This window comes from Pholcus phalangioides, unplaced genomic scaffold (assembly GCF_987345545.1).
Source record: "Pholcus phalangioides strain wild (caught in Gottingen) unplaced genomic scaffold, Ppha-v1.0 ptg000011l_1, whole genome shotgun sequence".
NCBI classification, from domain to species: Eukaryota; Metazoa; Arthropoda; class Arachnida; order Araneae; family Pholcidae; genus Pholcus; species Pholcus phalangioides.
In genome coordinates this window covers 48,653,199-48,677,161 of record NW_028301604.1, presented here as the reverse complement: position 1 = coordinate 48,677,161, position 23,963 = coordinate 48,653,199, and the positions used below count along the sequence as shown (strand labels likewise).

Below are 23,963 nucleotides of genomic sequence, written 5' to 3'. Positions count from 1 at the left end.
AACGCAGGTTTTGGGAATATAATTGGAGTTTTAAAATTTTCAAAGGAATAGATGAGATCATGGCCCCCACATGCTAGTTCCGGGCCCCCTACCCCCCCCCCCCCCCCCGAAAAATTTTGTGCACCTCCTTTGAGAAAAGATTATGATGTATTTTTTCAGTAAAAAAAAAAAAAGAAACTCCTTTCGGGAAGAAAAAAATGTTGAATGCCCCCCCCCCATGAGAAAATCCTGCATACGATACGGGATTTGTATATGCAGCAAAACATCGCTACAACGATAATCGATAATAAATACATCTACAATGATATTTTTTTCAAATCTTGTTTGGAATTGCCTGGCTTAATGTTAAACTCTCAGTACAACGACATCATCTACTATGATAAACGCCTCTATAACCGATATTTTTAGGAGAACTTTGAAATCGCTACAACAATATTTTTTATATTTTGTTCAAAATCGTTTTGAATTTAATTTTAACTTCGCTACTTGTTCTCGTTCTTTTGAAGACGTCTGATGACATCAATATTTTGCACTAAATGATCACCGAAAGCTAACGTTATTTGTATTGCTGCACTATGTGTACGACACACAAAAGCACTATGCGGTAAGCTTCTGTACAGGGACAATACATATCTAAGTGAATTTTATAAATAAACTAATGAATTACAATTTTTCTTAACGAATAAATACATAAAAGCGTATTTTCCGATAATATTAACAATGCCGATATAGAAAAAATGACAATAGCATAAATTTGATCACACGTGAGGATAATGTTACCTCTTTAATCCCTCTACCACAATATTTTTTTTTTGGTCCGTAGAATATTGTTATATCGAGGTTTCACGGTATATTTAAACTAAATAATAAAATATAATTGTGTGTGAGTGTGATAAATATTATCACATGTCGAGATATGATTATGTGATTTGTATATAATTTTACGCAATACAATAGAGCTCCCCCTATGAGCCAGTTAAAAGAACGAATTGGTTAGGCGATATAGTTTTCCCATAGAAACTTGTGATTGCCATAGGCGTATTGCCATTTTCACGAGGGTGGGGGGTTACGTTCTTTTTTCCTTTTTTCCAAATTTTCGAAATCATTATTATTTTTTAATTTAATCTATAGAGATGACATCTTTATGTTAAATATTTAATCATGTATTTTTACAACAGATGGCAGCAAATTCGTTCTGGACGAGAGAAATATTCGAAACCCCCCTTCCAGTTTTTAATTCATAAATCCTCCCCACCTGATATATATTTTTGAATCTTCAATTTTTTTCAACTCCTGACATCACGTCGACAGAATATTCCATAGCTTTTTCCAACATCGAATAATTCTAGCAGGAAACGGAAGAAGAAAACTTCATATGCAAATCAAAGTTCATGACGTCAAAAACCAGAAAAAGGAGATAAGGGCAGAAATCGGGATGATGCAGAAACGTCTGTTTTACTGCCGTAACTGTGAAATTCGATTGCGCAGTATTTTTTTTTTGAGACAAGGTGACTTGAGGATGTCTCAACAACGTGATTTACCGGAATCCATGGCATGGCGTGTTATAGGCAGACTGGAATCCGGGCAAACACAACGTAGTGTCGCGGACGCTGTTGGAGTCGCCAGAAGTGTTGTTGCAAGGCTGTGGAATCGATTCCAAGAAACAGGAAATGTTAGACGTCGACCAGGACAAGGTCAGCCACGCGCCACTACAGCAACTGATGACCGGTATATACGGTTAACAGCCCGTCGAAACAGAACAGAGAATGCTACGCAGCTGCAAAGACGGTTGCTCTTGGCAACAGGACGAAGGGTGTCCAGCCAAACAGTACGTAATCGGCTTCATGAGGGAGGGCTCTATGCACGTAAGCCAATGGTCTGCATTCCGTTGACCCCACGCCACCGTGCGGCCCGAAGAAGATGGGCTGCTGAACATCGAGATTGGGAGCAACATGATTGGAGCCAAGTGCTGTTTACAGACGAGTCCCGATTCAGTCTGGAGTGTGACACCCGACGTGTTCTGGTATGGAGGGACAGGGGCACTCGAAATAACCTCGCATTCGTTCGTGAAAGGTCACAATACAGACGAGCTGGTTGGATGGTATGGGGTGGAATCAGCATAGGCGGACGTACGGACCTGCATATCATTCGGAATGGCACTTTGACAGCCCGAAGGTATGCAGACGAGATACTGTGACCTCATGTCATCCCTTATGCTGGAGCCATTGGAGATTCCTTTGTTTTCCAGGATGATAATGCCCGACCACATAGAGCTCGTCTGGTGGAGAACATGCTTGAAGCTGAAACAATACAGCGTATGGAATGGCCAGCGTGCTCTCCTGACCTGAATCCAATTGACGACGCATTGCTGCGCGACCAAGGCTGCCTGTTACTGTCCGAGACTTGCAGATTGCACTTCTTGAGGAGTGGAACAATATTTCCCAAAGTCTGATCGATAACCTCATCGCATCCATGGCAAACAGGTGTGCAGCAGTCTTAGCTGTTCGAGGAGACCACACGCCCTATTAAAACTCTTGCATCATGTCTAAACAGTACTTTTTTTTATCGTTTACATGTAACCAAATTGTTGCCCTAAATCATCTTTTCATGTTTTTTCCATATTTTCAAAGAATTAAAGCTTAACTCCAAATTTTTTTACGTCTTTTTTCTGTATTGCGCATTGATGCGCGTGTACTATCCATTGTACGCCAATACGTGGCTGTCTCGCATGGTTTTCTTCATTCACTTTTTTGCTTGCTCCCCTAATTGTTTTGAGCAGTGTACTACAGGCCAGTGAGATGACTTATCGCGGCTCGTAAAAAAAGTTTTTATTTTTAATATTTTTTTTCTCAATACTACATCTACATAGCGGAAGGTTCGGATGGGCGGCATATATTTCAGTAATACGTATATTGTATCAGTAATACAAATATTAGAGTGGAACGGAAGAAGGGTGGCGAAATTTTTACAGCCTACAGGCAGCAAAATCATAAATACAGTGGCGGAGGACGCTCGAGCACTTCCAGTACTTTGAGGCACGGGGACGGTGACTGAATCATGTTTACCCCGGTGCAAAAATCCTAGCTATGGCCCTGCCAGTATATGCTCGAGCACCTCAGAATTGATTCAGAAATCAAAATTCCTCATGTAAAGCTGAAAACGAGCGCTCACTTTCGAAATATCCCAGATATAATGATCCCATAATGATGACCGAAACAAAAAGGCAAAATAAACAACAATGCATAAATTTGTTGGTTGAAAAAATAAAATCGTTTTTATAACATTGAAAATAGCGCGATTGCACATTTGAAATGCCTCGCGGAACATCAGTGGAAATGTCTACCTTGTTTGCGCCACTGTTCCGCGATCAGATACGAAAATGAAGATATCGTAGTTACGCAAATTACCGTAGAGGCGGAAGCAACGTGATTGGCTGTGTGGAAAAAATTACGAAAAAAATCGTGTAATCGCGGTGCATTTGCTAAACATGCTTCCCGTTCGAGTGGGTCACGTGATGAATCGGGTGACGTCAAAAAGAGTTTCATTCTGAAAAGCACGTGCTTTCTAATATACGGGGTGATTATAAAAAAACTATCCCGACATATGGGCCCCTAACTATCATACCATTCACAGAAACTGAATGAAATTTTGGCATAAGGTATTTTGAGGTATGCGCTCAAGAATGATATGGAAAACAACAGTGTCACTCTAACAGTTACGGTTACAGTGAGAAAATTTCGAAAATATCAAATGGCAACACCAAGTTTTTTGTATTGGAATGCGATCTCCATACTGAAAAACACTAAATAGCGTTGGAATGGCACCTGTAGCAGGTGCCGGAAAAACTTCTAGAATATATGGGATTACTGCTATTTATTAACTTGTAAACAAGCATAAAAACCCAACATGTTTGATTTAATTAAGAGAATTAAAAACATTAAAAAAGCAAACATCACACATTTATGCAGGATACTCATCGGATCTATCTTCTTCATACTTATTTTAATTGAATTTTATGGTAAAATTCATCTAGTGCACGCATCACGTACGGGCAAAGCTGATAATAAAAGTGGTTAAATTGATATTTCTGTATGATTTCTTTCATATTTATAAAACTAATGAACTTCATTTGAAATTATCCCTTTCAGACCCAGTACTAAGAAAAAGAAAGGGCAGGCAAACACCAGCTAAAGCACCGGGCGTTGCAACGAGCCGAATGGGGGGGCGCTTGTAATTCCTCCTTTTTCTGAGCATAACCATTTCAAGGAGACTCCAAGAAAAGACTGCCCCCGGGAAAGCACGCTACGGCCCTGAGGAAGGGCCGTCTTAAGAGCATCATGGGCCCTGAGGACCAAGTGGTTTTTCTGAAGCCCTACCTAGTATATTCTAGAGAATGGAATGAAAAATAAAATTTTAACTGGATCTCATTTTCGTGAAGCCCCTCTACTCTTGAGGCTCCCGGGTGGGCCCATGCGTGAAGACGACACTGGGAAGGGGTTGTTTTTTCTCTCGGTAGATTTTTTTTAATCTCAGGGACTTCAGCTTTAATTTCAACGATAAGGCACAATCCTTTAAGTTTGGGCTGAACATCCCTGAGGTTAAAAAAAGAATATATAAAGTGAAAAGAAGCAACCTCGCAAGTTTGTGTGTACAGGGTCTAAAAGGGTTATGCATAATCGCCGGTAAAAGTAATAAATGTTGCGAAATTTATCAAACTTACCGAGACGATTGGTGATTATGCATTACCGACACACTTTACCGATTCAACGCATCTACCGTAACATACATTTAATTCTATATTTCATCACACACACAGCTTCAAAAAAAAACCTCATTTCAAATATACGAAGATACATATCCGGAATTTCTCTTATTCGAATGGATTTGCCGCTGCCCTCCCCCTCTTTGTTCTGGATATGTGAGGTAGTACTTTTATTCCGTAGATTATACGTTTCAAAAAAATTATGTTGAAATAAAAACAAAACGTCGGAAATGAATTTCTTATTGTGGATGGAAGTTGCACGAGAAGTCAACTTCAAAGTGGCTTTAGTGCGGATAAATCACTGCGTCTTATCTACGGCTTTATTTCTTTTCCGAGAGAGGTTTCATCTATATATATAAAATTGATTTTCTGTCTGTGTGTATGTTCTCTATACAAATCTACAATTTTAGATCGATCGCCACCAAATTTTGCGTATATACCAAATGGGACGATAGGCTACTTTAAAATTTCATCAGAGCAGGGCAAATGCCCAAATGGGCAAAAAACGGTAGGGCAACAATGGTTTTTGGGCCTCAACAATCACTTTCTGAACGTTTACTTTGGTTACCGTGGATCCCTAGCAATGCGTTTCAGACGTGTATATGCCTTTACAATGGTTTGTCACTTCTCTAATCCTGTTACCATATGCATAATAGTTTATGCCTTTATAATGGTTTGCCACTTTTTCAATCCTCCCAGTAATGAGGCTTTTTGAATAGACATCATAATCATCATCAGCATCGCTTTGAGGATCAGGAAAAGGGTGATCCTCATAGAAATCAGTGTCAAAATTGCCGATTTTAATGTAGAAATGCGGAAATTTGGTGGGTTTTCTGTCACATCAATAATTTTAAAAATTGTATAGAATTCTCGATTTTTGAAATATTGAGTTCGGTTAGAGATATACGACGCCCAGGAGATTAAATATGAAGTAATTAGCCGGACCTACTTTTGAGTTGGATGTATTCATGCAATAACATTGATTTCAACTTTTTATTTATATCTTCTCAAGCATGAAAATTAATGTCCGTATTGTCTTTTGATATTCAAACTGCATAAATTCATGTGGGGTAAGATATTTTAAAATTAATTATGGGCCCGTAAAAAGTACATCGAAAAAATTCCACAGCTTTAATTAAGCATTTTTGGAAGCTGAAACTGGCAGATGGATAACTTGAAGTTCGGGGGGGAGGATCAAAATACTGAGCGACCCTTAAAAAAGGGGAAAAATATATTGTTCCGGATAATTTTCCACAAAACTTCGAGATTGCAAAACAAGAAGCAGTTCGACGGACAAACACAGATTTATTTTCAGAGCAGCAATTTACACGTAATTACAAGCTAATCAGAGAGCTAACAACTTTCTCACAAAGTTAAATCGCGACTGACTGTTCATCGAGCGTCCTTGAGCCTGCCATCTTGTGAGCGCCAGACTATTTATAACCCCGACAAAAATTTCGAGAAATAGAACATTAAACATGATCCAAAAAGCCTCATTGAAGAAAACCCGGGCAACGCCGGGTATTATAGCTAGTTAGTTATAATTACGTTAAAAATTTATTTTGAAAAACATTGGTAGATTTCTTTTCAGATTGGGTAGATGACAGTACAAAAATTGACATTTTCTCTACAAAACCATGTTCCCTACTCCTTGAGAGCGATTTCATATTGATAAATTATATTTTTTTCATGTGGGTTATGTACCGCTGCGGTGCTTTTTTTCCCTCAAACTAGCGAAGTTTGCTTATTATAAGCAGCAAAATTCAAAAGGTTTTGTTCGATTCTTATTCAAGATTAACGTCGAGAAAATGACTTTCTTTAATATGATTAAAATTCTTAAAAACCGTATAGAAAACTATACAACAAAAATTAAAATCGACAATTTCACTAGGATCACCAGATTTTCATTTCGATCGAATTTATATTGAGGTTTTCGGCCCTTCTTGAAAGTCGGTTGGGGAAAAAAAATCAAATTCAATTTCCAACATACGTTCCTCATTAGTTTCTTGAAAGGAAATGATGTATTTTTAGAGTCCCGTTGTGGCCACAACTTACCAAGGCCTCATAGACAGTAGGAGGACTAGCGGCTAAAAATCCGACATTCCCTGGTGAACTTGGCCAATCACAGAGGAGCTGGAGTGAGTTACTCTCGAACCGGTCGTTACTTTGTGTACAATACTTCGGAAACTGTTCGGAACTTACAATGCGCAAGCGCGTTCTCGTAATTTTTATTTTGCGCTCTTTTCTCATTTTTTTCTGGTTCTCATCTTTATTTTTTTCCCTCAATATTTTCTACATAGTTCTCTTTTTTTTCATCAATTTCCTGTTGGTTTGGATGTATATTGTATTTGATACAATACAATACAATACATTTGTATATATGTATTTGAGGTTAATTGATTTTTCTTTTATAATTATTTTTCCTACATTGTGTATTTTCCTGTAATTACTTTTCCTACATTGTGTATTTTCCTGTAATTACTTTTCCTACATTGTGTATTTTCCTGTAATTACTTTTCCTACATTGTGTATTTTCCTGTAATTACTTTTCCTACATTGTGTATTTTCCTGTAATTACTTTTCCTACATTGTGTATTTTCCTACGTTACATGTACCTTTCTGTTCTTATATTTCCTGCATATTAAGTACATTTTCTTGTAATTATATTTTCTACAGTAAGTATACTTTCCTGCAAAGAAGGATAAAAAATCTGAAAATCCTCTCCTTGAGAAAATTCTACGTACACCTATGCTTTCCTGTAATTAACTATATGTTTAATTTCTGTCAACCCCTTTTAAATATGAATCAATAGAATTAAAGAAATCTTTGGGATGAAATAAAATAGAATTTACAATGTCTAAGTCTCTTCGCACATGCCGTTTTCATGATTTATTCAATGTGGGGAAAAAAAAGGAACCAAAAAAAATGATAAAGCTGTCTAATTCATTAACATTTTGCGAGCACTTTCAAAGTGGTTTACTACAATTTCTGCTTGTATCGCTGAACTTTTGTGACAAGCTTATGACTTTTGAATTTAGAAAACTAATCATTTCCACAACCCTTAAGGTTTTTCTTGACTTGGCACACACTGTGGATACAACACATCCTCAGACCAATATTTTGGGATTAGCTCATGGTTAGTGGTAAGTTATTAAAAGTTGCTTTAGCCCCACTGTTTGAGATTGTCAGCTCAAGTTGGTTTTTCAATTTTAAGGTGCAAATCTAAGCCAAACTCCCATTTAACCCTTTAAGTGGTTTTTGAAATTTTCCTGATCAGCATTATAATTGCCACATTTGAAATTGCAAAACCTTGCCATTATGTGTGTGGCTTTCTATGAAGAGAACCCTTTTTGTATTATTTATATATTGAGCATATATTTATTTTTTTTCTCGCTTCTTCTTATCTAACCTAGAACAATAGCTAACTCTGCCCACTAACAGTTGATTGGTTGGAGGGGAATGGAAAACATTTTATTGTAAAAAACAGTTTCACTGCATTTTTATAGAAGACAAAATATTTCGGGGTGACAGAAATAAAGCAGATCAGGTTTGACGAGATATCTCAGGATTGCCACTGAAAGGGTAAAAAAGGTCTCTTTGGGCAGAGCAACAGGGTCTATAATATTAAAAATTTAATTCATGATCATGTTTATTTTTAATATTGTAGAATCGTGTCTGCAATGTCTTATTGATGCCCTTATCCTCTCGGCTGTTAGAATAATTGTTTATTCTACAGTTTATATCTGTTCATCTACTGTATATATATGTTTATCTTCAATGTTATAGAATGTCTGTGATCTCTTGATTTTGATGGTCTGATCCTCTCTGCTATATCAGGAAATTGCTTATTCTATAATGTATAAAAATTCAAAACACCACGTACATCTGCACAGTATTACAGAATACTATGAAAAATAGCGTTTTCAACCTATGGAAATACAAGCAGCAATTAAAAAAAGAATTTCAATTTCAAAAATATATAAAATCATGTTTATTTCCTAATTGCCTTATGGACTATGACATAGTGTGTGCAATTTTGTTTACTTATGTTGAATGTCATTCGATAACATATGACTTAATAAAGATTTTGTGTTCAAAAATGTTTTCCCTCTCACTGTGTATAATTATCTGTACATCCCTATTGTTCTCACAACCGTTCAAATATTTCGTAAGCACCAATAAGGAAAAATAGGGTTTTGTATTTGCTTTTAATAGCAAGGAAGGGAGGGATTGGAATGAAGACTATCCAAGCATTTGGATAAGAACATATTGGCATGGCTTTATTCAAATCGGGTTTGAAGAAAATTGAATATATCAGTTTATCGAGGATACAGTACCTTGGCTAACAATTTTTTTTTCATAGTTTTTCTGCCTTGGCTAACGGATGCGATTAATGAACATTTTCTTTGATATAAATGCAAGCAATGACATAAATCAGCTGCATTATGAGATGAATTTAAGCTAATCATTGTCAGAATGTCACTTGACCATTGATTTACTCACATCCCCTTTTTTGTAATCTTTTCCCCAGATGCACCAAAACACAAATGGATGGGGGACACCTATACACTCGACTGTGTTAACACTGGCTTAAGCAGAATAAAGCTGGTGTTTGTGTGCATAGTTTAAAATAAAAAGATCTGTATCTTATACTCCTATAAATTCCCATTTATAGCTCTCAAAGCTATTCATTTTAGCGTTTGGTCAGTTTTTATCGTCTTTATAACATTCCTTGGTATTTTAAAAAACAAACTTGGTATTTTAAATTTTGAGCCATACCTGGAATAAATCAAACAATATTCCATAGAAACTTATGGGAAACCGTGTTTCAACAAACAAAAGTGATTCTGGAGCAAATTTCTTCATGCAGTACTGTATCCTCATTCAGAGCCTCAACTAGATACTTTGTCACGCAGGCAAGCCGGAATTTTGGCGCGTCCCTTGCATGTAGAGGATGCAGTTAAAGAATGAATTTGGCGCCCCTTCTGGTTCAGCACCCAGGGCACCAGATTCGCCTGTCTTCCCCCCAGTTGCAGCCCTGTCCTCATTTCCAACCAAATCTAATACAGTACCTCATACTACTAAAGACATAATTATCAAAAATTTCCCGTTAATTGAGCATTCATCGCACTGATATAGATTTTTAATAGAATCATTTTTCATCCTTTTAATCAAAGCATTGATATGTGATTTGGAAAATGATGCATCAGTACTTGGACCAGATTTTGACCACATTTGACATTTTAATGAAATGAAACTAACGGGGCACTTAGATATGCTACACATACTAGTAAACAGCTCAGCAAACCATGCATTGAAGATTATTGTTTAGATGAAAGGGGTTTTGAAACCAACTTGATCGATGCTCTTCTGGGCATTCAAAATGTACATGCACTATTAAGGAATCAAAAAGTTATTTTTTTAGTTTTGCTGGCAAAAGATGTTAGTAAAATATTATAACACACAATGGCAATTGATGGTTGTTTTGTTGATTCGTAGAGGTGCTCACCTCAGCCGTTAATAAATGCCGATCTACTCTACTAGGTTGCTTCAGATCAACAAGAGAAGTAAAGAGAGCCCGGGGGGGGGGGGGGGCTTACACAGGACCTACCTTTAAAGGGGGGGGTACAGGGTAAAATATTTCCTCTCATCACAAGCTTTCAAAAAACATTTTAAATTTACAAAGAAATTAATGAAAACAGTACAGATATTTTTATACGATATTTCATTAAAATTATTTGAATTTAAATTTTTAAATTCAATTTTTATCTCTTGGAGGTCACGAGGGGGGTATACATTATACAATATATTATTATATCCCCCATCCGCGTATCTCTCGAGAATAGGGAGGGCAGCCGAAGCCCCCCCCACCTGGTCAATAACGGTACTAATCTAGAAGGTTTTGGTCCAGTTTACTTGATTTTGCTGACAAGTGGGGTTGGGGAGGGGTAAAAACCCATAAAATTTTGCTTAAGTAATACTTGAACGGTCTATAGTTACGATTATTATGGAACTATTTTAACTTTTCTCCAGCTCGGAAGGTTTCAATCTGTTGTTTACACTTCTCTTAGTGTTTACGCCGCTAAATTTACGGTTCGAGAGTAACTCATTCCCGCTCCTCTGTGATTGGTCAAGTTCACTAGGGAATGTCGGATTTTTAGCCACTAGTGTAGGAGGCTTTACCGTTACTCACCGGGTATCTGGAACAACATCAATGAAACTCCGAAAAGATGTTCGGTTGTGTATACGTACGGTTTGTTAAAATTTTCAATATGTTGCGCTCAGGGGCGGCTCGAGACAAAATCTCTATCCGAGTGGGACCTATTTTTGGGCTCCCCTGACCTCCCCAATTAAAAAAAAAAACTTTTGTTTATATCGCATCGTCTTGATACGTCCCGTATTTCCCGGGACAGTCCCGACTTTTTGGCAAAAGTGTCCAGGTTTTTCCAGTATTTTACGCGAAGCCTACTTGAATTTTTATTCTTTATTGAAGTCAAAGATTGACATTATTTTTCAACTCATAAATTATTTCATGATAATTACAACTATATATGAGAATATTAATCTCCCACATTTGCCTTGGTGAAATTTTTTTTTCGTGGAACACATTTTAATCCACTGCAATTTGCAGTAATGCATCATTTCCCGCCATTGTGATTTTTCCGTGATTTCAACAATATTTGGCAACTTTGTTTAGTTTTGGCAATGTCCCGTTTTTCCCTCAAAGAAATATGGTCAGCCTAGTTCTAAGGAACAGCGATATTTTATGTCATAACATGTCGAATTTCTTTTGGCCTTTTACCTTGAATTTGGCACTCCTCCTAGAGCGGGCAGAAATCATTTTTCCATTTTTTTGCCCTTTTACCTCGAACTTAACGCCCCTCCCGCTCCTAGAGAAAACAAATAAGTTTTTTTCAATTTTTTTTTTTTTTTTTGCGTTTCCACTTCCGATATAACAACTCTCCTAAAGCGAGCAGAAATAATTTTCTGTAATTTCTTTCACCCTGGATTTGGCGCTCCTACTAGAGGAGGCAGAAATAATTCCCCTTAACTTTTTTCGCCCTGTCTACTTTAGACTTGGTGTCCCTCCTACAGCGGGCAGAAATAATTTTTCTTTGCCCTTCTAGAGCACACCCAGTGCCACCGAGCTGCCCCTGGTGGAAATAGGAAAGTCTGACGAGTCGCGAGACTGGCCAGTGGTCGGGAGCGCTAAAGTGCATGGGTCTCCTCGTGTGACAGGTAGGAACGAGGCCCAAGTGCAGGATTCCTATTTAAAATGGTCAGCAAATAGATGGTCATATAGGTTTTAATTCATTTTTTCCTTAAATATTTTTTTTTCGAAATACTGTACTGTATTGGCGATTCGATTCTGCGTTTTTAATACAAGTCGGGAAAAAAGAGGCATGGAAGACCTCTAGCTCTAAATCTTTCCCACATCAGAAGACACCTTCAATTCCTGCAATACTCCCCACAACACAGTAAAACACTTTTTCTCTCGTTAGTAGAAAAATTGGGTGATCGAGAGGACGCGATTCCTCCATTTTTTTTTATTTTTTACGGCACAACAGAGAAATCTCCTGCAGGGGTAAACGAAAAGAGCTCGAGAGAGAGTATTTTTATCTGACCAAAATTGCTATGTACTGTAAGTATATAGGTGCACTGCCCTTCGATTATTTTCTTTTCGAAAAATAACCGTAATATTACAGACACTCAAACTTTTGTTTTTTTGGGAAAAAAAATTCTCATCTCGGTCATTTTTCATGTATATTTTATAGTTATTTTTTTTTATAAATACGTATCTTAAAGATATTTTTCTAGTAATGTATATTTGAGTTTCGGCGCCCGGTGCAATTGCACCGGTCGCACTGCCCCAAGACCCCCCCCCCCCGTTCGTAATTAAATATATCAATTCTCGAACATCTATTTATCTCTAATGCGCTCTCAGAATCAACACCTAGTAATCGCGAGCGCTAGACGTCAGTTTCTCTCGGATATCCTTTTATACGCATGGGGGCGGGGATACTATAGGCCTGAAACATATCTTCGTGAAGTCACAACCCGGGTCCTAGCGAGTACACGCTTCGTTTACTCAAGCATTTAAAACTCGCAACCAATATGTATTTTGATACAATTGGAAGGAAAAGTTCATGATGAATTTTTATTTTTTTTTATTACAATTATTACCTAGTTATGGTATACCAAAACACTGAGTATTAAATTAATGAATTAAATATGAAAAAGATGAGAAAAAGGTTTCAAATTCTCTGTCAACAAGTATTTCTAGAAGTTTTTGCTCCCAAGCTAATATTTTTGAAAAATAAGGCAATATATTTGACTTCAGCGACTTTTTATTTATATAATATAACTTATTAGAATTTGTATTTAAAATAAAAGGATACACAGGCAATGCACAAAAAAACTAAACAACTATGTTTTAGAAATATTTTTTATTCCCTGTACTACTGATATTACCAATCTAATTCAAAGGGAAATTGGTTGCTGCTCTAAACATTATCATAAAGTTTTTGTAAATGTTCAAACTTATTGATATATGAGGGGAACTTCGAAAACAACATTTCAAAATTTTGGTCGGCTAATTAGTAGTATGCATATACTATACACATTATGAAAAGTCTTACTCTTATTGTGTGTGTGTGTGTGTGCACTCATTTATAAAATTTTCATTAAAAAAAAATTGTTTCTAATTTTAAATGGTAAGTTATGAACATGTATAAATAACATTTTATTTTCAAAATTTTAATGGGATCGATTTTTTTTAAAATATTAAGTTTCAAAATTAAAAAGACTTATATCTCCTGAAAAATGCAAAACATTTTTTCACACGTCTAATCAAAATGCACACCTTTTTTGTACTTTTTCAAAAATACTTCAAATTAAAAGAACACTATCAATGTGATTAAGATTGTTTTATAGCAGGAAGTTTCTTTTAACTAGTCAAGTGGGAATGACGAATATATGGATCAAATTGTTTCCAATCCTTGAGTGGTGGTGACAAATATATGGGTCCAGCTGTTTTCAATCCTTGAGCGGTGGTGACGAACATATGGGTCATGGAAGATCCCTTGAGCTATCCTTGTTCCTTCTCCCTTGACCTATTGTACCTTAACTGACACGTCCAACACCTCCTAATCGCCATGTTGTAAAAGCTCGTTCAAATGAATAAAGCTCTTGGTTGAACAGTTATTGTCAGTCAACAATGAATTAGTTTTAGACCAACACAATAAATACTGTCTGTATAGAAGGTGCGACTTTTTTTTACTGGTACCTTGAAAGTAAAAATGTAATTTTGTTAGAATGGTATTAGAGAGGGGTAGTACAGAGAGAGAGAGAGAAACTATTTATCTTTCTAAGGGGGAACTGTGTTTTTTCCCCACTTATATTCGCAACATGTAAAAAGTCTTTGAAAAATATTGTTTTTTTTTTAAATTTTAAATGCAGCGAAATCTCGATACAACAAGATTCTGGAGACCATCAAAAAATATTGTTGTAGAGGGATTATCGCTATATATCATGAGGCAGCAGTTTAATATTAGGCTATAGCCATTGCTAAATAAGATGAAAAAATATCATTGTAGAGGGATTTATCGTTGTATCGAATATCATTGTAGAAGGATTTATCGTTGTATTGAGTATCATTGTAAAGGGATTTATCGTTGTACCGAGTATCATTGTAGAGGGATTTATCGTTGTATCGAGTATCTTTGTAGAGGGATTTATCGTTGTATCGAGTATCATTGTAGCGAGATTCCACTGTATATAAACACGTAAATAAGAGTATGCAATTCACTAAAATCCAACAAAAAGTTTATTGGCTAGAAGATAAAATTGAATTTTTTTTCAGAATTTACTTTTTTAGAATTTATTTCAAGTTACATAAATTTAGCTTGTGGCTTGCATATTTCATACTATTTGTTAATTTCACAGAATGGCTGTATTTTTTTTAAGTGTTTTAATTTCATATTACAAATCTTTTATATACAGTGAAATCTTACTACAACCATAATCGATAAATCCTTCTACAATGATATTTTTTAAAGTTTTGTGTGGAAATGTCAATATTCTAATGTTAAACTGCTGCAGACATAACTGCTCAATATAATGATAACCCCTATATACGATATTTCTTTTTTGGTCTGCATATATATATATATTTATAAATTAGTGGCAAAGCCCAAAATTGGGAAGTTTGTCTGACCAATGTCTGAATTTCATGCTTTGGCCGGCCCCTATGTATCGATTCCTATAATTTTGGGGCAGTGCCATGTTGCCGTATTGTTTTGTGAAAATTGTGACCATTTATAATTATAGTTAGTGACAGCAATCATGGGAGGAGATACAGGGGGTGCCCCCCCCCAGTGCCAAAGGTGGAGTCGACTGATCTAATGTATATATGAATTGACATCATCATCATCGTGCCCCCAGACTTCCAAGTCCATCGCCTCCTACGCTAACGATCAAAAGAATCGGAATATTGATATCTTAGAGATTAAGAGATATCTAGGGATACCGATATCCCATACATAGGGATCAATGTATAGTGGCCAGCAAAATCCCAAAATTTGGTTATTGTTGGCCGGCCAGTTCGGGAACTTCCCGAATTCAGGCTTAGGCAGTTAACATCAAAATTTCTAGGTAAGGTTATTATGAAATCATGAAAAAAAAAGCTTCTCAGCTTACATATGTATGCAAATTTTGGGGAAATTGGTGCGGCTACAAAGTCAAAAGTTCGTTAATTTTTCTTTTCAGTAATTTGTAACAGGTGGTTTTTGTCTGTGATAGGGAACTTTTATTTGTTTAAAACATAAATTTAACGCCACTAAATTAGGCTCAGAATGGTTTTTTTTTCTCTTTTGAAAGCAATAAGAGATCATGCAAAATGTACTCTACCATAGAAACGCTTTACTCCACCATTCGCTCTATTTTAAAACATATGATGTGGCCTTTTGAAACATTGTGCTACATGTTTCATTTGTTTCAAAGTTTACTGTTTTTTCCAACATCTTAATTTTGTTTACTATGCAAGATTTTTTTTCCTTTTTTGTGAAGTTCGAAAGAACAAAAAATCATACAGACAGACGTTGGTTTGTAAAAAATATTGAAATTTCAGAATGGAAATTTTTTGCTTACAGGAGTAAGAAAAGTTTGTGTTCAGGAGTAGCAAAAAATACATCAGAACTATTTCCCTCATGCAAATTTGAACCAAATTCATTTTAATTGCACAGCTCACCAATATTACGTTGATAAATACCACAGAAAATATAGAAAAAATATATTCTCAAAGTTTGATATTTTGGATTAGGCCAAGGGACATTATAGTGTTATTTTCAGGAAAAAACTTCAACCCCCTCCCCTTCAGAAGAAAAAAAATTGGACCCCTCTTTTTTTTACGGTATTTACATACTTACTAAAAGAAAAGACATAATATTTTGCATGCTTATATGGCAAAAATGATTTAAATGCAAAATGTTTGACATCCACAATCATATCAAGAAAAAAAAACAATTGCCACATATTTTTGTTGATGTATCCAATTATGTGAGATTTTAATTAAATTTTTAATCTTCATTAAAATACATTTTAATCTATTTATTTTAAGTGCTCAGATTACTAAAAAATACATATCGTACGTGCAAAATGTGTTATTTGCTTAATCGCATCCTTTTTGAAGCAGGTACGGATACAATGAAATTCGTGTATAACGAATACATTCACTGTTTTTTCCAACTTTGTTATAAGCCGGTACATCTGTATATGTACGAGGGGTTTTTTTTTTCAAATGCGTGTATAGAATCCTATAACAACATATGTAATTTATGCTAAGTGTAAAATTTCAATTATATAAGAATAACTGAATGCGACAATACATTGAGATAAACCATGAAAAGTAGTTATCATCGTTAATGCAATTAAAATTTTGACAAATATCCCATTTTTTTGATAGTTTTTGTTTTTATTTGGTCAGTAAATCATCCCAGAAAGTAAATTTCATCAAAAGAAAAAATAAATCTGTGAAATGCATCGAGTTGCGGAACATGCCACCCCAGTGAAATGAAGCTCAAATAGGCTACTGAAACGTTTGCATTTATAATGTATCGTATTTCATACATGTCATTAATAATTTACATCATATTTTGTTTCCTTCCATACATACATTTTAAAATATAGAATCGATATATTTTATAATAAGTTTTTTATATGTGTGAAGTATAAATCATTTCATGTTGTATAAATAGATTTCATGAATAAAAATGAAGATATTTTCCAATTCATTGTACAATTAAAATTTATTCATAAGATATAATATTGATACTTATGTAATTAAAATCATTGACTACTGTTATTTTCGACTTTCTAGGAAATTCAAGGTGCACTATTCATACATATTTTTGCGCATCATCATAATGTGTGTGTGGCTCTCATAGATTTCCTATGCTGTAGTTATTTTGAAAACTGTGATGAAAAAACACCCATAGAAAAAAGCTGTTAGATTAAACTGAAAAGAATGCATTGGAAAACTGCATCAAACTGCTCCGATAAAGTGTGCTGAGATCCTTTAGTGATACCACAAAATGATAAGTCACGTGCAACGTCTGCGAAAGAGCAACGTAAAACTTGGAAGAAAGTGCAATTATCAAGTATTATATAATGCCGTGAAACTCTACGTAGACTGAATGTTGTTCGGAAAAAACTTCATATCAAATATAAAAATCCTGTAGAAAAACGTTGAAACTTAAATCCATAATAAGAAAGAAAATTAAATTTCAGACAATCTAGTCACTGGACACTTGAAAAAAAAAAAAATGTTGTTGCATAATCCCTAATACCCCGTTACAGTGTTGATATATATTCATTGTGGAGCCAATAAATGCTTTCTTTTGCCTATAAATGAGCGAGAAATGTACAGTATATATAGTTAAATCTCGATATAACGATACTCTGCGGAATAAGAAAAAATATCGCTGTAGAGGGATTATCACTATATCAAGAGGCAGTGTAACATTTTCAAACAATACTTGAAAAAATATTGTAGTATCGAGCGTCATTTTAACGAGGTTACACTATAATAGGGAAAATGAACTTCATTAAAAGCATATATCACCAACCAGGAAGATTTATAATAACTAATAATACAGTAAAACCTTCCAACATCGGCCACTAACGTGACCACTATTCGGAGGTGGCCGTTATTGGGTTGATTGATTTACGTGATCACCAGGGGGAGTGGCCATTTTATATTTCTGAAAAAAAATTAAAATTTGCGATCTATATAACATGTAAAATAATATCCATTCTGTAATTGATTACAATAATTATATAATTGCTTATATTCTAATATATTATTACATTGAAAATATAATAATTGATTAATCCAGCTACAGTGCTATATTGGCATCCTAAAATTTAAGCTTGCAGTGAAGGTAGAACGCAACAGAAATAAGGGAAACTGGCATGGACCAAGTCTGTTCTAGCCCAAACAGTTCTTTGTTCCCACCCCAAGATAAACTAGACCATACATATTAAACTCATGATGCGCGAGCCAAATGAGTTGGGGTCATCTAATGTAGTCTGCAATCTCAAACCTAATTCTGTAAGAATCAACTAAACGGCACATTCTCAGATCACTTCAATCACCCACAGCACATTTACAAATCATTTAAGTGACCTGGGTGCTGTTCAAGATCATTTAAGTGACCTGGGTGCTGTTCAAGATCATTTACGTGACCTTGGCGCTGTTCCAGATCACTTACCTGACCAGTGGCACATTCCCAATTCAATTAAGTGGACTGCAAAACATTTTCAGATGATTTAGATGATCTTTAGATGATGCAACTTGGTGGCAGCTTTTCTTTCTCCACAGCTTTCAATATACCCATCTAGCATTTGTACCCCGGAAAAGAAAGTACACATTACGTGCATCGCTTTTCCCCATAGAGTTCGAGGGAAGGAAAAAAACTCCCTTGAAAATTATTTTCCTCATAGCGATATGTGTATTTTTTTCAACTCCATGTCCAAAGTGTCCATTGTTTGGAGGTTACTTGTGATATTAAGATTATGGGACGCATTTGGTTCCAACAAAATGTGGCCACTATTCAGAGATTACCGTTGTTCGGAGGTGGCCATTAGAGGAAGTTTTACTGTATATAATACACACTGCCCATAAAAAAAGATTATGGTTGTCTTAACTAAGTATGTTTATCATACTTGTTTTTAAACATATCAATTGTGTTAGAGTTCACTACCCCTGGAGGTAAGCTATTCCACTTATTAACAATCCTATTAGTGAAAAACTCCCTGTGACACCACAATCTGGAATTGTCCCTAACTAAATGATCCTGGGAAATTGAATTTTCTGAATGTTAAGCCGAAATTAATATTTGGAAAGAAAAGTAATTTGTCTCCTCTGCGAATCAAACCTGGGTCCCCTTGCATACCAGGCAAATGCGCTAACCAATACATCTTTCAATTCCTGTGTCTCTGGTGTATTGGTTAGTGCACTTGCCCGGTATGCATGGGGACCCAGGTTCAATTCCCAGAGGAGACAAATCACTTTTCTTTCCAAATATTAGTTTCGGCATAACATCCAGAAAATTCAATTTCTCAGTATATTTCGGGCAGAAAAAATACCATCTCTTAATAAATGATCCTGGTGTCCCCTTGTCGGAGCACTTGATTGGCAGTAAATTAATAACTCGTGGTCCATCCTAACCATCCCAATGAAAATTTTAAACATTTCAATCATATTCCCCAACCTAAAAATATTCAAAAAATCTTCTTTCTACATAGCTCAAGCCTTGTGTGCCAACAAGAGTACGTGTAGCTCTTCTCTGCACTCTCTCAACTAAATCTATGTCCCTCTGTAAGTATGGTCTCCAAAACCTAACAGCATACTCCAGTGCAGGACACACTAAGCCTTGGAAAAGTGGAAAAATGACTTTAGAAGACCATGAAGAGACCTTTTTATGAATGAAACCAAGTATTCTATTCGCTTTTTTGACCACCAATAAAAGATTTTCAGAAAACCTAAGCAGCTGGTCCATAAGAATTCCCAAATCAGTAACTCATTCGATCATTTTTGTATCACCACAGTCATTTTCTGCACACAAGGGCTAATTACAATTTATTGCAGATTCCGACAGGCAAAGAATGGTGGTGAGTATAAAACAGGCAGCCTGTTTTATACTCACCAAAAGGTTGGCGCGCTAACCCCTTGATGTGGGAGTCCCTGTGGTAGAGCAATCTTTTTTTGTGGTCATGTTCTGTTGTACCAGTGTCAGGAGTTTTTCTGACAAGAGCAAATCTGGTATCAAACTCGCAACACCTCCAAACATCCTTTGGTACTTTAGGCGAGTATCTTATCGACCTGGGCTACAGAGTCCCCAAATCGGTAACATTAAGGGCCCCTTCTCATTATGACTGGGTCCAGTAATCCTCCTCGGGCAAGCAATAATTTATGGCTTTCAATACAAAGGCCATAGAATAATGACGGAACAGAAGGTTTTCTCCTCCACTAAGCATCTTCCTTTGAAATGTCCACAAAACCAGCCACAAAAAGTGACGGCAGTTGTGGTTGCCCATAGCATTTAGCGGTTTACATCCAACAAAGACTTATTATTATCTTTTACCTTAATTATATGACCCTGCGTCAGGACTCTGTCATAGTGAAAATAGCACCCGAGTGGCGTGGTGGTAAGATGCTCGTCTACCACCATGATGGTTGCTGCCACGGTCCTGGGTTCGAATCCGAGGGAGGATATAAATAAGATATTTTCCCTAACGAACTTCAGGCGACCACCGATAGACAGTGCCTTAATTTCCAACCCATCTCATTAATGGCAGTAAATAGCAATATAGCGATATGGCCAGAGTTGGTGTTTAGTGAAGTATTAGTCATAGTGAAAAGCTGAATTAAGTTGCACCTGGGATAGTAATACCATTCAACTCGCAAGTTTCTAATTTGATGGGCATTACAGTGTACAATTGCAAACATACAATGTAATACAAAAAAATATTACCACTCTACTTCTACACAGAGGTGCTAAAATAAGTGAAACATCAGGATGGGGCTATGGTTGTCAGACATCCCACAATATTTTCATGTCTAAGACTAGTTTAGTAAGTAAATTTTTGAAAGTATTTCTTTCCGTTCAAGATCTTTTAAAATAGGTGTATGCAACACAGGATAATATTTTACATTACTCAAACACAAGGCATTTTGATTTTGCAAATTAAGAGGCTGAAGCTTTTCCCGACCTGTTTTGTTAACACATGTTAAACAATTTTATTCTTCTTGAATCCATTAATCTTTTATTTTTTATTCCAGCAATAGTCCTATTAGGCATAGTTTTGCATAACCAAGCTGTTTCATCACAATTGAAAATGTCCTCCATACTGTACTCACTAAGAATTGTAACGATTCACAACAAACCTGGTGCAATATCTTGACCATCAAATTGTTCCTTAGCTGCCTACTGCATAACCATCCTTTTGAAACAAAAAATTTTTTAGTTTTCTAAATCTTTGACGATTTGCTGTTTTTTGCTTAATCAAGGTGTCATTGATCAATGCAATTTCGGCACTTTTCAGCATGAAACTAATGCAACAGTTTTGTCAAACATTGCCAAAATTAGATTTCCTATTCTTTTTTCTACTCAGGCTTCCATTCTACTGCCAATAATTTTCAATTTTACCAGAATTTGGATAGTGGGGTAATGCCCAGTAATTTGGAGTAATTAATTGATTATGCATAACAGATTTATCACTTTTATCACAGAATATTACTCCCAGAATTATACTAAATATGTTTACATATTTTATTGCAACATATATTCAGTCATTTATACACAATCAAGTATGGAACGCCAAAACTAAACACATTTGTAATCAATTAGAAAATTTTTAGTCTCTCTTGCGGGGGGAAAAAAAACCATGTTTCTAAGTGCAATATTCATTGAGATATTTGAATTCGAAAATGAGAAATTTGGGGGGGGGAAAAAACATTAAATTTAATGCTGTTTTTTCCCCAACTTTCCTTAGTTTTTCAAAAGCCATCTCTTTGCTGTTCGTCGTTCTAATTATGGTTTTCAGTATTGTTTCATACACACACTCTTAACATAAATAAGATGTCTTCAAAATTTAAAAAGTTTATTTGTTAGCCTTTATTGTGACAATTTGTAACAGTGATCAATTTCATTCAACAAGTGTATTGTGTTAAATTACGTTTCAGAATTACAATCAAAAGTGGTTGAACAACTATGGTCCCCACATCTATAGCAGGACCCCTAGGCTGGGATCTTTGGTGAGCCCCCTAAGGCAGACTTAGAACAGGCCCTTCTTTTGTGAATTTATAGCATGAAAAAAAATAATTGGCTCAAGTTTCCAGGGCTAGACACCTGTCAGCCCCACCCCCGTCATGAATGCAGGACCGTCTTAAGAGCACCATGGGCCCCGCCCCAAGTGATTTTTCTGAGGCTCTACCAGGCAAATTTACATGCATACTCCTCGAATATTTCAACTATACCTCATTTTTGTGAAGCCCTCTTCTATTGAGTGCTCGGGTGAACCCATGGGTTAAGACAACATTGCATGGATGCAATATGTAAATCTTTGGAAACTTTTAACTTGGAACTGGAAAAAATATCTTGTCTGAAAATTGTTAGTGTAACTTTATTTCTTTAAATGAGACAAATCAAATTAACACACTGTTTTTTGCTTCGATCAAAATTGCATATTTTTATATTTAACGATACAAATTTAAAAAGTGCATATACAAAAGGAAAAAGAAAACTGGTTTGTTTTTCTCGATTTATCCTCAGGGTTATACCATTAGTTTCAAAAATGCCAAGTTATAGGTTTTGTGTACGTTTGATGAATTTGGCAGGATTTTGAAGTGACATCAGTTTTTATATATACCGGAAACTGAGTGTGTGTTTGTGGACCTAATGTGAAGTTTGTTTCTGTGTAATACTTGCTATAGTGCTGCTATATGCCATCAAGTTTTCAAACTATGAGTGAAGTGTAATGATTCAATAATTGTGTCATTTCAGGCCTGTTGCTCTCTGTGGCGAGACCTTTTAACGAGATCAACTCGCATTCGCACCTTAAAGTTGGGAACCACAGAAAGCCAACTTCAACTTCTTCTACGACTGTAACGACTGTGGGGTTCGAATTCGGGTCCTCACAATGTGAGTGCATCACTATGACCACTCAACCACCACAGCGTCATGCATAATGGCTGACAAGTGATAAATTTATCAAACTCATGGAGACGATTGGCAAATTATGCATAATAACCGATACATTACATTTATTGCAACACAGGGTTGGTGAAAAAAACAAGTTTTTTTGGTTTAAACCAGTTTTTTTGTTTTAAAATAGTATTAACATTAAAAACAATAACATTTCTGAAAAATCATTCAAACTTCTAAAATAATTAATTAAAATAAAATGTTTATTAATGTAATTAACACTATTCCCATATTAATTAATCAATAAATATTTCTTAAATTTTAACAAAAACCAACTTTTGCAATTTAATTATTTTTTGCTTAACTCAATGGTGTGTTTAAAAATTCTTTTAAAATGCTATTAATCATATAATGTATAAAGGTTTTTCTCCAGTTACTTTCAATATACTTAATTAGGAAGCTATTTTGCAAAAAATAATAAAAATTAGATGAATATAATGTATTTAATGAAGCACAAATAATGCAGATTAATTAGCAATGATTTACAATATCGAGAACGATTGTCAGAATGATTTGAAAATTGACATGAATATTAGGGTGGAACAAAAAATGTTTTTTTCGAAATTGCCATAGTAATAGAATTTAAAATATGCCTTTGTAAAGAAATGCATTCCTTTTTTTCCCCCCAAAATTCAAACTTGTTGAGGTTCCTCAACGCCCCTGAAGTTTTATGCACATGTGGAATTCTGTAACATGATACCGCAGAGGAGGCTTTCCTATTCCTCTGAACACATGATTCATTCAGTGACCTCAATGTTTTCCCCTTGTTTTCAGTATTCATTTGCAATCTTACCCCTTAACTGAGAGGGTGTATAGCAGTCAAAATGATGACCAGAAACTTTCATTATTGTGACATTTTAGGAAATCCTAAAGAGTGGGATTCTCTGGTCTCGCCCACCTATGGTGATGTTAAGCTTAGTTATTTGCTGACTCAA

At 35.6% G+C, this 23,963-nt stretch overlaps 1 long non-coding RNA gene across 1 annotated transcript; it reads left to right on the top strand.

Annotated features, from left to right (window-relative positions):
- The first annotated feature begins 12,946 nt into the window (after positions 1–12,946).
- Positions 12,947–17,669, top strand: LOC149080511 (uncharacterized). Its single transcript, XR_016193595.1, has 2 exons — positions 12,947–13,084; positions 17,139–17,669. It is a non-coding gene; the product is annotated as an uncharacterized LOC149080511 (long non-coding RNA).
- Positions 17,670–23,963: the final 6,294 nt, after the last annotated feature.